This window comes from Erythrolamprus reginae, chromosome 10, assembly GCF_031021105.1.
Source record: "Erythrolamprus reginae isolate rEryReg1 chromosome 10, rEryReg1.hap1, whole genome shotgun sequence".
Classification (NCBI taxonomy): domain Eukaryota; kingdom Metazoa; phylum Chordata; class Lepidosauria; order Squamata; family Dipsadidae; genus Erythrolamprus; species Erythrolamprus reginae.
The window spans coordinates 11,750,364-11,762,863 of NC_091959.1; the positions used below are offsets into that span (position 1 = coordinate 11,750,364).

At 42.2% G+C, this 12,500-nt stretch overlaps 1 protein-coding gene across 1 annotated transcript in view; it reads left to right on the forward strand.

Annotated features, from left to right (window-relative positions):
- LOC139172808 (ADAMTS-like protein 3) overlaps positions 1–12,500 on the forward strand; it is a 183,230-nt gene that overhangs the window by 91,297 nt on the left and 79,433 nt on the right. The gene's annotated exons all lie outside the window — the stretch shown is intronic.

Here is a 12,500-nt window from a genome sequence, read left to right on the forward strand (position 1 = left end):
GGCTCAGAATTCTGGAAGTTGAAGTCCACAAGTCATAGAAGAGCCAACTTTGCCTACCCCTGGTCTAGTCCAACCCCTTTGCCCAAACAGAAGATCCTACACCATTTCTGACAGATGTCAGTTCAGTCTCTTCTTGAAAGCTTCCAGTGATTAAGGTCCCACAACTTCTGAAGGCAACTTGGTTGATTTTTCTCACTAACAAAAAGTTTGTCCCTATTTCTAGGTTGAATCTCTCCTTGTTCAGTTTTCGTCCATTTTTCCCTGTCTGGCCTTCACGTGCTTTGGAGAATAGCTTGACCCTTTCTCTCTGTGGCAGCCCCTCAATTATTGATTGATTGATTGATTAGATTTGTATGCCGCCCCTCTCCGAAGACTCGGGGCGGCTCACAACAGTAATAAAAACAATATAGCAATGGAACAAATCTAATATTAAAAAACATATAAAACCCTATCATTATTTTTTAAAAAACCAAACAGCACATTCATATCAAACATAAAACAAAGTATAAAAAAAGCCTGGAGGAAAGGTGTCTCAACTCCCCCATGCCTGGCGGTATAAGTGAGTCTTGAGTAGTTTATGAAAGACAGAGAGGGTGGGGGCAGTTCTAATCTCCTGGGGGAGTTAGTTCCAGAGGGCCGGGGCCGCCACAGAGAAGGCTCTTCCCCTGGGGCCCGCCAAACGACATTGTTTAATCGACGGGACCCGGAGAAGGCCAACTCTCTGGGACCTTATTGGTCGCTGGGATTCGTGCAGTAGCAGGCAGTTCCGGAGGTACTCTGGTCCAATGCCATGTAGGGCTTTAAAGGTCATGACCAACACTTTGAATTGTGACTGGAAACTGATCGGCAGCCAGTGCAGACCACGGAGTGTTGAAGAAACGTGGGCGAATCTTGGAAGCCTCATGATGGCTCTCGTGGCTGCGTTCTGCACGATCTGAAGTGGGACACTGCTGTCACGTCTCCCCTGGTCCTTCTCTTTGCTAAAGTAGCCAAGCCCAGTTCCTGCAACCATTTATCGTATGTTTTAGCCTCCAGTCTCCTAATCATGGTTAAAGTTAAATCTCCCCTGGATCAGTTTCCATCCATTATTCCTTGTCTGGCCTTCAGGTGCCTTGGAAAATAGCATGACCCCCTCGCTCTCTGTAGCAGACCCTCAAATATTGGAAGACTGCTATAGGAACATCAGTTGTTTTAGCCTCCATTTATGTCCGTCGCAGTGTCCCCTTTGATGATCTTCTGACAAGCAAAGTCAAGGCGGTCAGCCAGATTCACTTAACAACCACGTCACTAACTTAACAAGTGCAGGGGTTCGCTTAGCAACTGTGGCCAGAATAGTTGTAAGACATATCAAAACTCACTTAACAAATCGCTCACTTAGGTCTAAAATTTTTGGGGTTTAATTGTGGATGTAAGTCGCGGATTGCCTGTATTTGATTCTGCAAGCAATTGATTCCCTTGGGATCCTCTGAAAAAAGAATCCGAACCTCATATATAAACTGAATAAACAAAATCTCACAGCCAACCCCCACTCAGTAAAAGACCTTGGAATACTAATATCAAATGATCTAAGTGCCAAAGCCCACTGCAACAATATCGCCAAAAAGGCTTCTAGAGTTGTTAACCTAATCCTACGCAGCTCAGGCAATCTCACGCTACTCACCAGAGCCTACAAAATTTTGCCAGACCCATCCTTGAATACAGTTCATCTGTATGGAACCCATACCACATCTCGGACATCAACACCCTTGAAAATGTCCAAAGATACTTCACCAGAAGAGCCCTTCACTCCTCCACTCGAAACAGAATACCCTATGAAAGCAGACTATCAATCCTAGGTCTAGAAAGCTTAGAACTACGTCGCCTAAAACACGATCTAAGTATTGCCCACAAGATCATATGCTGCAACGTTCTACCTGTCAATGACTACTTCAGCTTCAACCGCAACAACACAAGAACACGCAACAGATTCAAACTTAATATTAACCGCTCCAAACTTGACTGTAAAAAATATGACTTCAGCAACCGAGTTGTCGAAGCGTGGAACTCATTACCGGACTCAGTAGTGTCAACCCTAACCCCCAACATTTTCCCCTTAGACTGACCTCTCCAGGTTCCTTAGAGGTCAGTAAAGGGCATGCATAAGTGTACTAGTGTGCCTTTCGTCCCTGTCCAATTGTCTCTCCTTATCTCATTTATCTTTTCTTCCTTTCAAATATGTTCACCTATACTTTTATATCTTTTCTTCTATTCTTTCCTTTACTTATATTATTACATATCTTTCTCTTCAATGTGTATTATGTATTGGACAAAATAAATAAATAAATAAAAATAAAAATGATACGCTCCAGGCCAACCAAGTGAATTCTGCGTACCTTCCATATGTTATTTTCCACGCTGAATTCTAAAACAGCAACATTCCTCTTGCCTAATGATACAAACCACTGGAACAATGATTTGGCATAGTTTTTGGCTCCGCTGCTTGCTCTTGAATTGGTTCTGAAATAGTCTCTTTTGGACTGGCATGCAATCACTTCCCTGGCACACAAACCCGGACAACGTTTTTTCCTTGACTCTTCCTTGATTTGTTGCGTGGGATTTTGCTGTTGGCCACTATCGCGAGATTGCCTGTCTTCTAGTGGAGTTGTAATGCGGATTCTTTGCTCAAAAGGCCTTTTCCAGAATGAAAGCAAAAAATTGCATTGTGATAACCTACGGGGCTGGCACTTAAACGCTTTTGAAATTACCCTGGGCTGATTAAAAAGTTATCCTGTCTTAAGTTTTTGTGGGGAAACTTTTTGTGTTCATGTACCTATGATCCTAGCCAGGGTTTTCAAGCATGACAATGTATTGTGAAAATACTTTCCCAAAGCAAAGTGATTGTTGTTAAAATCAACATCTGCTCAACGGTGCTAGTGCTATAACTACAGGTCATCCTTGATTTACAACGTTCAAAAATAGAATAGAACAGAACAGAACAGACTAGACTAGACTAGACTAGAATAGAATAGAATAGAATAGAATAGAATAGAAAAGAATAGAATAGAACAACAGAACAGACTAGACTAGAATAGAATAGACTAGACTAGAATAGAACAACAGAACAGACTAGACTAGACTAGAATAGACTAGAATAGAATAGAACAACAGAACAGATTAGACTAGACTAGAGTAGAATAGAATAGAATAGAACAGAACAACAGAACATACTAGAGTAGAGTAGAATAGAATAGAATAGAACAACAGAACAGACTAGAATAGAATAGAACAGCAGAACAGACTAGACTAGACTAGAATAGAATAGAATAGAATAGAACAACAGAACAGACTAGAGTAGAGTAGAATAGAATAGAATAGAACAACAGAACAGACTAGACTAGACTAGAGTAGAGTAGAGTAGACTAGACTAGACTAGAATAGAATAGAATAGAACAACAGAACAGACTAGACTAGACTAGACTAGAATAGAATAGAATAGAACAACAGAACAGACTAGAGTAGAGTAGAATAGAACAGACCAGACCAGAATAGAATAGAATAGAATAGAATAGAATAGAATAGAATAGAATAGAATAGAATAGTATTCTTTATTGGCCAAGTGTGATTGGACACACAAGGAATTTGTCTTTGGTTCATATGCAGTCAGTGTACTCCAAAGAAAAGATACATTTGTCAACAACCATGAGGTTCCACACTTAATGATTGTCATGGGGGTCAAATAAGCAACCAGGAAACAATATTAATTGTAAGGAGACAAGCAACAGGTTAGTCATACATTTCTAAGTGGGAGGAGATAGGAACGATGAGAAGACTAATAGTAATGCAGCCTTAGTGAATAGTTTTGTCAGTGCTGAGAGAATTATTTGTTTAGCAGAGAGATGACGTTGGGAGGGGGGGACTGTTTTTGTGTCTAGTTTTTCTGGTGTGCAGTGCTCCGTAGGGACGTTTTGAGGGTAGGAGTTGAAGCAGTTTGTGTCCAGGATGCGAGGGGTCAGTAAATATTTTCACCACCCTCTTTTTGACTCGTGCAGTCTACATGTCCTCAATGGAAGGCAGGTTGGTAGCAATTGCTTTTTCTCTGCAATTCTGATTCTCCTCTGAAGTCTGTGTCGGTCTTGTTGGGTTGCAGAACCGAACCAGGCAGTTATAAAAGTTATAAAGGAGGTGTGTGTGCATATGTGGGGGTGGAGGGAATGGGCGTGGGCATGTGCACGAGTGCTAGCACGCACACACTCATAGAAACATAGAAACATAGAAGTCTGATGGCAGAAAAAGACCTCATGGTCCATCTAGTCTGCCCTTATACTATTTTCTGTATTTTATCTTAGGATGGATATATGTTTATCCCAGGCATGTTTAAATTCAGTTACTGTGGATTTATCTACCACGTCTGCTGGAAGTTTGTTCCAAGGATCTACTACTCTTTCAGTCAAATAATATTTTCTCACGTTGCTTTTGATCTTTCCCCCAACTAACTTCAGATTGTGTCCCCTTGTTCTTGTGTTCACTTTCCTATTAAAAACACTTCCCTCCTGGACCTTATTTAACCCTTTAATATATTTAAATGTTTCGATCATGTCCCCCCTTTTCCTTCTGTTCTCCAGACTATACAGATTTGAGTTCATGAAGTCTTTCCTGATACGTTTTATGCTTAAGACCTTCCACCATTCTTGTAGCCCGTCTTTGGACCCGTTCAATTTTGTCCATATCTTTTTGTAGGTGAGGTCTCCAGAACTGAACACAGTACTCCAAATGTGGTCTCACCAGCGCTCTATGTAAGGGGATCATAATCACTCACATACACACACCCTTTTGGCAGGCGGACCAAAGAAGGTTTGTCCTCACTGCTCTGTGCGATTTCTCACCAGGAACGAGACCGACTTGATTTCTGGGGAACCCTGGAGATTTGAGATGTCAGTGAAAGGAAAACAGAGCTGTGCTTCTCTTGGCTTCTGAAGTTCCCATCAGAAACATGGTGCCAGGCAGGAGGCCAAGATGCTTGGCAGACTCCCATTTCCCACTGGCTGGTTAAGCAAGACATAACCCACGCCCAACCCTCTTGCAGAGGGATGGAGACGGTGCCCCGCAATGCATTAGGCATCGTTGGCAAAAGGAAAGAGAAGAGAAGACCCTACGGCCCAGGACTGAAAGGCTATCAGAGATTCAAGAATATAGAAAGAGAAAGAACAATGGAAACCATGAAAAAAAAAGAACTACTACTCAGTGTTTACTTGTTTTATACACCAACATATCATTCTTCCCTCTTTGTGTGCCTCCCTCCCTCTCTCCTTCTTTCTATTCCTTCTTTCCATTCAATCCTCCCTCCCTCCCTTTCTTCCCCTTTCTGTGCCTCCCTCCCTCTCTCCTTCTTTCTATTCCTTCTTTCCATCCAATCCTCCCTCCCTCCCTTCCTCACTCCCTTTCTTCCTCTTTCTGTCTCTCCCTCCCTCTCTCCTTCTTTCTATTCCTTCTTTCCATCCAATCCTCCCTCCCTCCCTCCCTCGCTCCCTTCCTTCCCCTTTCTGTCTCTCCCTCCCTCTCTCCTTATTTCTATTCCTTCTTTCCATCCAATCCTCCCTCCCTCCCTTCCCCATTCTGCCTCTCCCTCCCTCTCTCCTTTCTATTCCTTCTTTCCATCCAATCCTCCTCCCTCGCTCCCTTTCTTTCTCTTTCTGTCTCTCCCTCCCTCTCTCCTTCTTTCTATTCCTTCTTTCCATCCAATCCTCCCTCCCTCCCTTCCTTCCCCTTTCTGTCTCTCCCTCCCTCTCTCCTTCTTTCTATTCCTTCTTTCCATTCAATTCATACAGTTCCTATCCCTTAACATATGCTTTTAATCTCTTTGGTTATACAGTATTGCTTATCTGGACTGTCTGTCTGTCTGTCTGTCTGTCTGTCTGTCTGTCTCTGTCTGTCTGTCTTTCTTTCTGTCTGTCTGTATGCACACATGTATGCATGGATAGTAAGTATGTCTCCTGCCGCACGAATCCCAGCGACCGATTAGGTCCCACAGAGTGGGCCTTCTCCGGGTCCCGTCAACTAAACAATGTCGGTTGGCGGGCCCCAGGGGAAGAGCCTTCTCTGTGGCGGCACCGACTCTCTGGAACCAACTCCCCCCGGAGATTAGAACTGCCCCTACTCTTCCTGCCTTCCGTAAACTCCTTAAAACCCACCTTTGCCGTCAGGCATGGGGGAACTGAAACATCTCCCCTGGGCACGTTTAATTTATGCATGGTATGTCTGTGTGTGTGACTGTTAGCATATGGGGTTTTTTAAATATTTAAATATTTTAAATTGTCTGATTGCTTATGATTTGTTTTTTACATGTTGTGAGCCGCCCCGAGTCTTCGGAGAGGGGCGGCATACAAATCTAAGTAATAAATAATAAATAAATAAATGTACAGTACTGTATGTTTGTATTAATCCTGGCCAAATGAAGGTACTTTTAGCAAGGCATAGATGGATACAACTGCTGAATTCCTGGAAAATTTCATAACAAATTACAATAAATTGGCCGCTGATTTTAAAATAAACAACACAAATCTGTTATTTTATGCAACTTCTTAGAATTTTGGGCAGCTCACTCCGCAGACGTCAGATATAAGAAAGAAAGAGGCCCTTGACAGCTGTGTTATAATTAAACTTTTACAGCCTCTTTGTTCCTGCCCCTAAAGCTTTTTTGCACTAATCATTCAGTTTGGTTTAAGTGTATCCAAATTGGAAAATGATTCTTTGTGTAACCTTGCTTGCATTTTGTTTTCTCTTTGTCTTGGGGGGAAAAAATAGGTTGTTGATTTCTCAAGGCAGGGTTTTGTTCTTTGTACAGAACAGCATGCTTATCTATCAACAATACTGACTTTTTGTTACAATTATATATTAACGATTACAATAATACAGTGATACCTTGTCTTGCAAACTTAATTGGTTCCGGGACGAGGTTCTTAAGGTGAAAAGTTTGTAGGATGAAATAATGTTTCCCATAGGAATCAATGGAAAAGCGATGAATGTGTGCAAGCCCAAAACTCACCCCTTTTGCCAGCCGAAGCGCCCGTTTTTGCACTGCTGGGATTCCCCTGAGGCTCCCCTCCATGGGAAACCCCACCTCCGGACTTCTGTGTTTTTGCGATGCTGCAGGGGAATCCCAGCATCGCAAAAATGAACACTTTGCTGGCAACGAAAGTCCGGAGGTAGGGTTTCCCAGTGAAGGGAGCATCAGTGAAATCGCAGCATCGCAAAAACACCGAAGTTCTCGAAACCCCACCTCCGGACCTCTGTGTTTTTGTGATACTGGGATATCCCTGAGGCTCCCCTCGCTGGGAAACACCACCTCTGGACTTCCGTTGCCAGCGAAGCGCCCGTTTTTGCGCTACTGGGATTCTCCTGCTGGGATTCCCCTGCAGCATCACAAAAACACGGAAGTCCGGAGGTGGGGTTTCCCATGGAGGGGAGCCTCAGGGGAATCCCAGCAGTGCAAAAACGGACGCTTCGCTGGCAGCGGAAGTCCGGAGGCGGGGCATCCCAGTGGCGGCGGTGGGTTTGTAAGGTGAAAATAGTTTGTAAGAAGAGGCAAAAAAATCTTAAACCCCGGGTTTGTATCTCGAAAGTTTGTATGACGAGCCGTTTGTAAGACGAGGTATCACTGTAATACATTTATTCTGATATTGAGGCAGCCAATCTCATTTTATCTATCTGTCATCTCTCTCTCTCTCTCTCTCCCCCCTTCTCTTTCTCTCCCTCCCTCCCTCCTTATCATCTATCCATCACTTACCATCTATCCAGAGGTGGGTTCCTACCAGTTCTACGTAACAGGTTGTTTATAACCGGTAGTAAACTGGTAGTGACATCATGGAGCTGGTTGCTGGTCTGAGGGTGCCGCCATCTTGTTTTTGGCTTCTGCGCATACGTAGAAGCTAATTTTTGCTTCTGTGCATGTGCAGAAGCTGAGTTTTCGGCACTGGATATGCACGTGCATGAAGGCATGTGGCACAGGATGAAATGAACCGGTGGCATGAATCGGTGGAATCGTAATCTGAATCCTTTTTGTTATTCAATTCCATGGTTAGTCAGTCCATCTCTGCAGACTCGTATATATATTTTAATTATTGCCTTATCTCCTGGTGTCTTTGAGTCTTTCCATTTTTGGGGGTATATAACTCTTGCTGCCATTACAATGTGTAGTAATAAGTATTTAATATTTCTTGGGTATGTTTATTTATTATTTATTTATTCATTTGTCCAATACACAATACATATGGAAGAGAATAGACATGAAGTAATATATATAAAGATAATATGTAAAAATAGAGGAGAAGATATATGAAAGGAAGAAAATATATATGATATATGAGATAAAGGAAAGACAATTGGACAGGGGACGAAAGGCACACTAGCGCACTATGCACGCCCCTTACTGACCTCTTAGAAACCTGGAGAGGTTGATCGTGGATAGTCTAAGGGACAAATGTTGGGGGTTAGGGGTTGACACTACTGAGTCCGGTAATGAGTTCCACGCTTCGACAACTCGATTGTTAAAGTCATATTTTTTACAGTCAAGTTTGGAGCGGTTAATATTAAGTTTGAATCTGTTGCGTGCTCTTGTGTTGTTGCGGTTGAAGCTGAAGTAGTCATTGACCGGTAGGACGTTGCAGCATATGATCTTGTGGGCAATACTTAGATCGTGTTTTAGGTGTCATAGTTCTAAGCTTTCTAGACCCAGGATTGTTAGTCTGTATTCTGTTTCGAGTGGAGGAGTGAAGGGCTCTCCTGGTGAAATATCTTTGGACGTTTTCAAGGGTGTTGATATCCGAGATGTGGTATGGGTTCCAGACAGATGAGCTGTATTCAAGGATGGGTCTGGCAAAAGTTTTGTAGGCTCTAGTGTGTAGTGTGAGATTGCCGGAGCAGAAGCTACGTAGGATCAGCTTAACAACTCTAGAAGCCTTTTTGGCGATATTATTGCAGTGGGCTTTAGCACTTAGGTTATTTGATATTTGATATGTTTTTCTTGTGATACCTAACAGGAATAATTCTGGGGTAAATTCAATGGCAGTTTCTGTCATTTCTTGCAACCATCCATGGTGTCTACTCTAATATTTTTTTGGCTTCGGTACACCTCCACCATGCATGAAAGAAGGTACCCTGCTCTTTCTTATATTTCCAGCAAGCCTGATTGCAATTTGGATATATTTTAGCCAATCTATTCGGGGCTAAATGCCACCGATAAAACATTTTATATTGATTTTTTTGGTACGCTGTTGATTTAGTTAATTTCATATATTTTTTTCATATTGATTTGTAATCCAGAAGTATGGGACAAAGACAGGGAAGGGCTATATCTCCCATTCTACCTGAAGCTTTCTTCCTTAATTCTTAGCCCTATTTGGTATATTTATCTTTGCAGGAACCAAGGAGTATGATTATGTTTTCAGCACTAACTCCCCTGCCAACATGGCCTTTGGCCAACACAGCCCTAAGTATGTTTACTTAAGGGTTCCAATAATTTCAGCGAGTCTTCTTTTCTCTTACAAGTATGGAATGAGAATTGTAGGACCAAATTTTATCTCAGCCTCCTCCATAATCTTTCCAACAGGAGTTGTACTCCTGCTATGGCATTTTTTGTTTCAGTAGATAAGAGCCAATTGTTCTGAAGGACTTCCAGTTCCCCAAAAAAATCTAATTTGCCATAGACGATGATCAAAGTTCTCATTTGTGCCGTCACGTCTTTCTTCATAACCATTTGACTAAATCAGTTTCCACACTGTTGACTTAAACTCCAGCCAGTTCAAATAATTCATCCCATGGGAAAAGGAGTTTAAAGTAGTTTGAGCTGGCCTATTGTTTACTAGAAAAATAATATTTGATTTACTAGCTGTCAGCTTTCATCAAATCTGTGCATTATATTTGACTATACTGCGAAGCCAAATTCAAATAAAGAGAAAGGGAATGGGATGAAATCAGCAAAGAACCATAGCTCAACTTGAATTGGCTCACAGTTAGGAATTAAATCAATAATCAGCTATAACAAGTACAGAGAAGAGCAATATTTTGTTAAGAGACTGCTGGGGGAATTACTCTGTAATTAGCTTTTAAAAAATGTTTTTGTTGGTTTAGACCCATGGTTTTCTGGTTGTTGATATCTGGGGGCCAGTGGTCTTTCACATTAAGGCAAAGAATACCGCCCTACGAATTAAAAAAAATATTGTTAAAAAGTGAGTATATACAGTTATTGACAAAAAGAATGTTGTTGATTGGACCACAACTTGCCGTAATTATTGATTAATTATATTACATAAACAATGGGGATACTTGATTTCTCACTGGCTCAAGGTTGACTCAGCCTTCCATCCTTCCGAGGGTGGGTAAAATGAGGACCCAGATTGTTAGGTGCAATAGGCTGACTCTGTAAACTACATGGGGCTACCTTTGAAAAGTGTTCGGAAATTTCAGATCGTGCAGAATGCAGCTGTGAGAGCAATCATGGGCTTTCCCAAATATGCCCATGTTACACCAAGACTCTGCAGTCTGCATTGGTTGCCGATCAATTTCCGGTCACAATTCAAAGTGTTGGTAATGACCTATAAAGCCCTTCATGGCATCGGACCAGAATATCTCCGAGACCACCTTCTGCCGCACGAATCCCAGTGACCAATTAGGTCCCACAGAGTTGGCCTTCTTCGGGTCCCGTCGACTAAGCAATGTCGTTTGGCGGGACCCAGGGGAAGAGCCTTCTCTGTGGCGGCCCCGACCCTCTGGAACTAGCTCCCCCCAGATATCAGAGTTGCCCCCACCCTCCTTGCCTTTCATAAGCTACACCTCTGTTGTCAGGCATGGGGGAATTGAAATTTCCCTTCCCCCTAGGCTTATAGAATTTATACATGGTATACTTGTATGTATGAGTGGTTCTTTACATTGGGGGTTTTTTTAGATTGTTTTTAATATTAGATTTGTTTACATTGTCTTTTATATTGTTGTTGGCCGCCCCGAGTCTTCGGAGAGGGGCGGCATACAAATCAAATCAAATCAAATCAAATCAAATCAAATCAACAAATAAATAAACAAATAAATAAACAAATAAATAAATAAAGCACTGTAAAGCGGTTATATAAGTCTAAGTGCTCTTCCTTCCTCCCTTCCTCCCTTCCTCCCTTCCTCCCTTCCTCCCTTCCTCCCTTCCTCCCTTCCTCCCTTCCTCCCTTCCTCCCTTCCTCCCTTCCTCCCTTCCTCCCTTCCTCCCTTCCTCCCTTCCTCCCTTCCTCCCTTCCTCCCTTCCTCCCTTCCTCCCTTCCTCCCTTCCTCCCTTCCTCCCTTCCTCCCTTCCTCCCTTCCTCCCTCCTTCCCTCCCTCCTTCCCTCCTTCCTTCCTTCCTTCCTTCCTTCTTTCCTTCCCAATGGTTTCATTGCTAACTCTGCTCACATTGCCAGGAGTTTGATTCCTGGCCATCTCAAGGTTGACTCATCTTTCTGTCCTTTTGGAACTAGTTTGGGCATGATGTCTTTACCTAATCCCTCTTCATCTCTGGTTGATGTTTTGGGAACGATGAGGCAATAGGAACTCATGTAGCCTTGAATCTTCACCCCTTTATCTTTAGTTTCATAGCTTTTAAAATTCTAAGCCTGTCTGGTGATTAATTTTGTGTAAGCTGCTGTGGGCCTTCTCTTCCAACATGAGACTTCGAGGAACTTTTGCTAGACTCAACAAGAAAAAGTCATACTCTTGGAAAACAGGTATTCATCTCGCTCTCTGTCTTGCACAGATCAGTAGTGACTGTTCAGGCACCCTACCTGTGGAAGTTGATCTCCCTGCCATGAAAAACCAACAGATAGGATTTATTTATTATTCATTACTTAGATTTCTATACTGCCCTTCTCTGCAGACTCAGGGTGGTGTACAACAGGAACAACATAAAACATATTAGAAATCTAGTAATTAAAACAATCTAAATTTATCTAAAAAGCACAATAATCCTATTGTGGAGGACAGAAGGAAGAGGGGGGACATAATCGAAACATTTAAATATGTTAAAGGGTTAAATAAGGTCCAGGAGGGAAGTGTTTTTAATAGGAAAGTGAACACAAGAACAAGGGGACACAATCTGAAGTTAGTTGGGGGAAAGATCAAAAGCAACGCCAGAAAATATTATTTGACTGAAAGAGTAGTAGATCCTTGGAACAAACTTCCAGCAGACGTGGTAGATAAATCCACAGTAACTGAATTTAAACATGCCTGGGATGAACATATATCCATCCTAAGATAAAATACAGAAAATAGTATAAGGGCAGACTAGATGGACCGTCAGGTCTTTTTCTGCCGTCAGACTTCTATGTTTCTATCCAATTATCTAAAACACCAATTATCTAACTATCTAAAAACCTTATTATAAAACACAATACAAAACATTTGTTAGACCAATTCTAGAATACAGCTTACCTGTATGGAACCCCCATTGCAGATCAGACATTAATACAATCGAGAGAGTCCAGAAATATTTCACAAGAACGAGTCCTTCA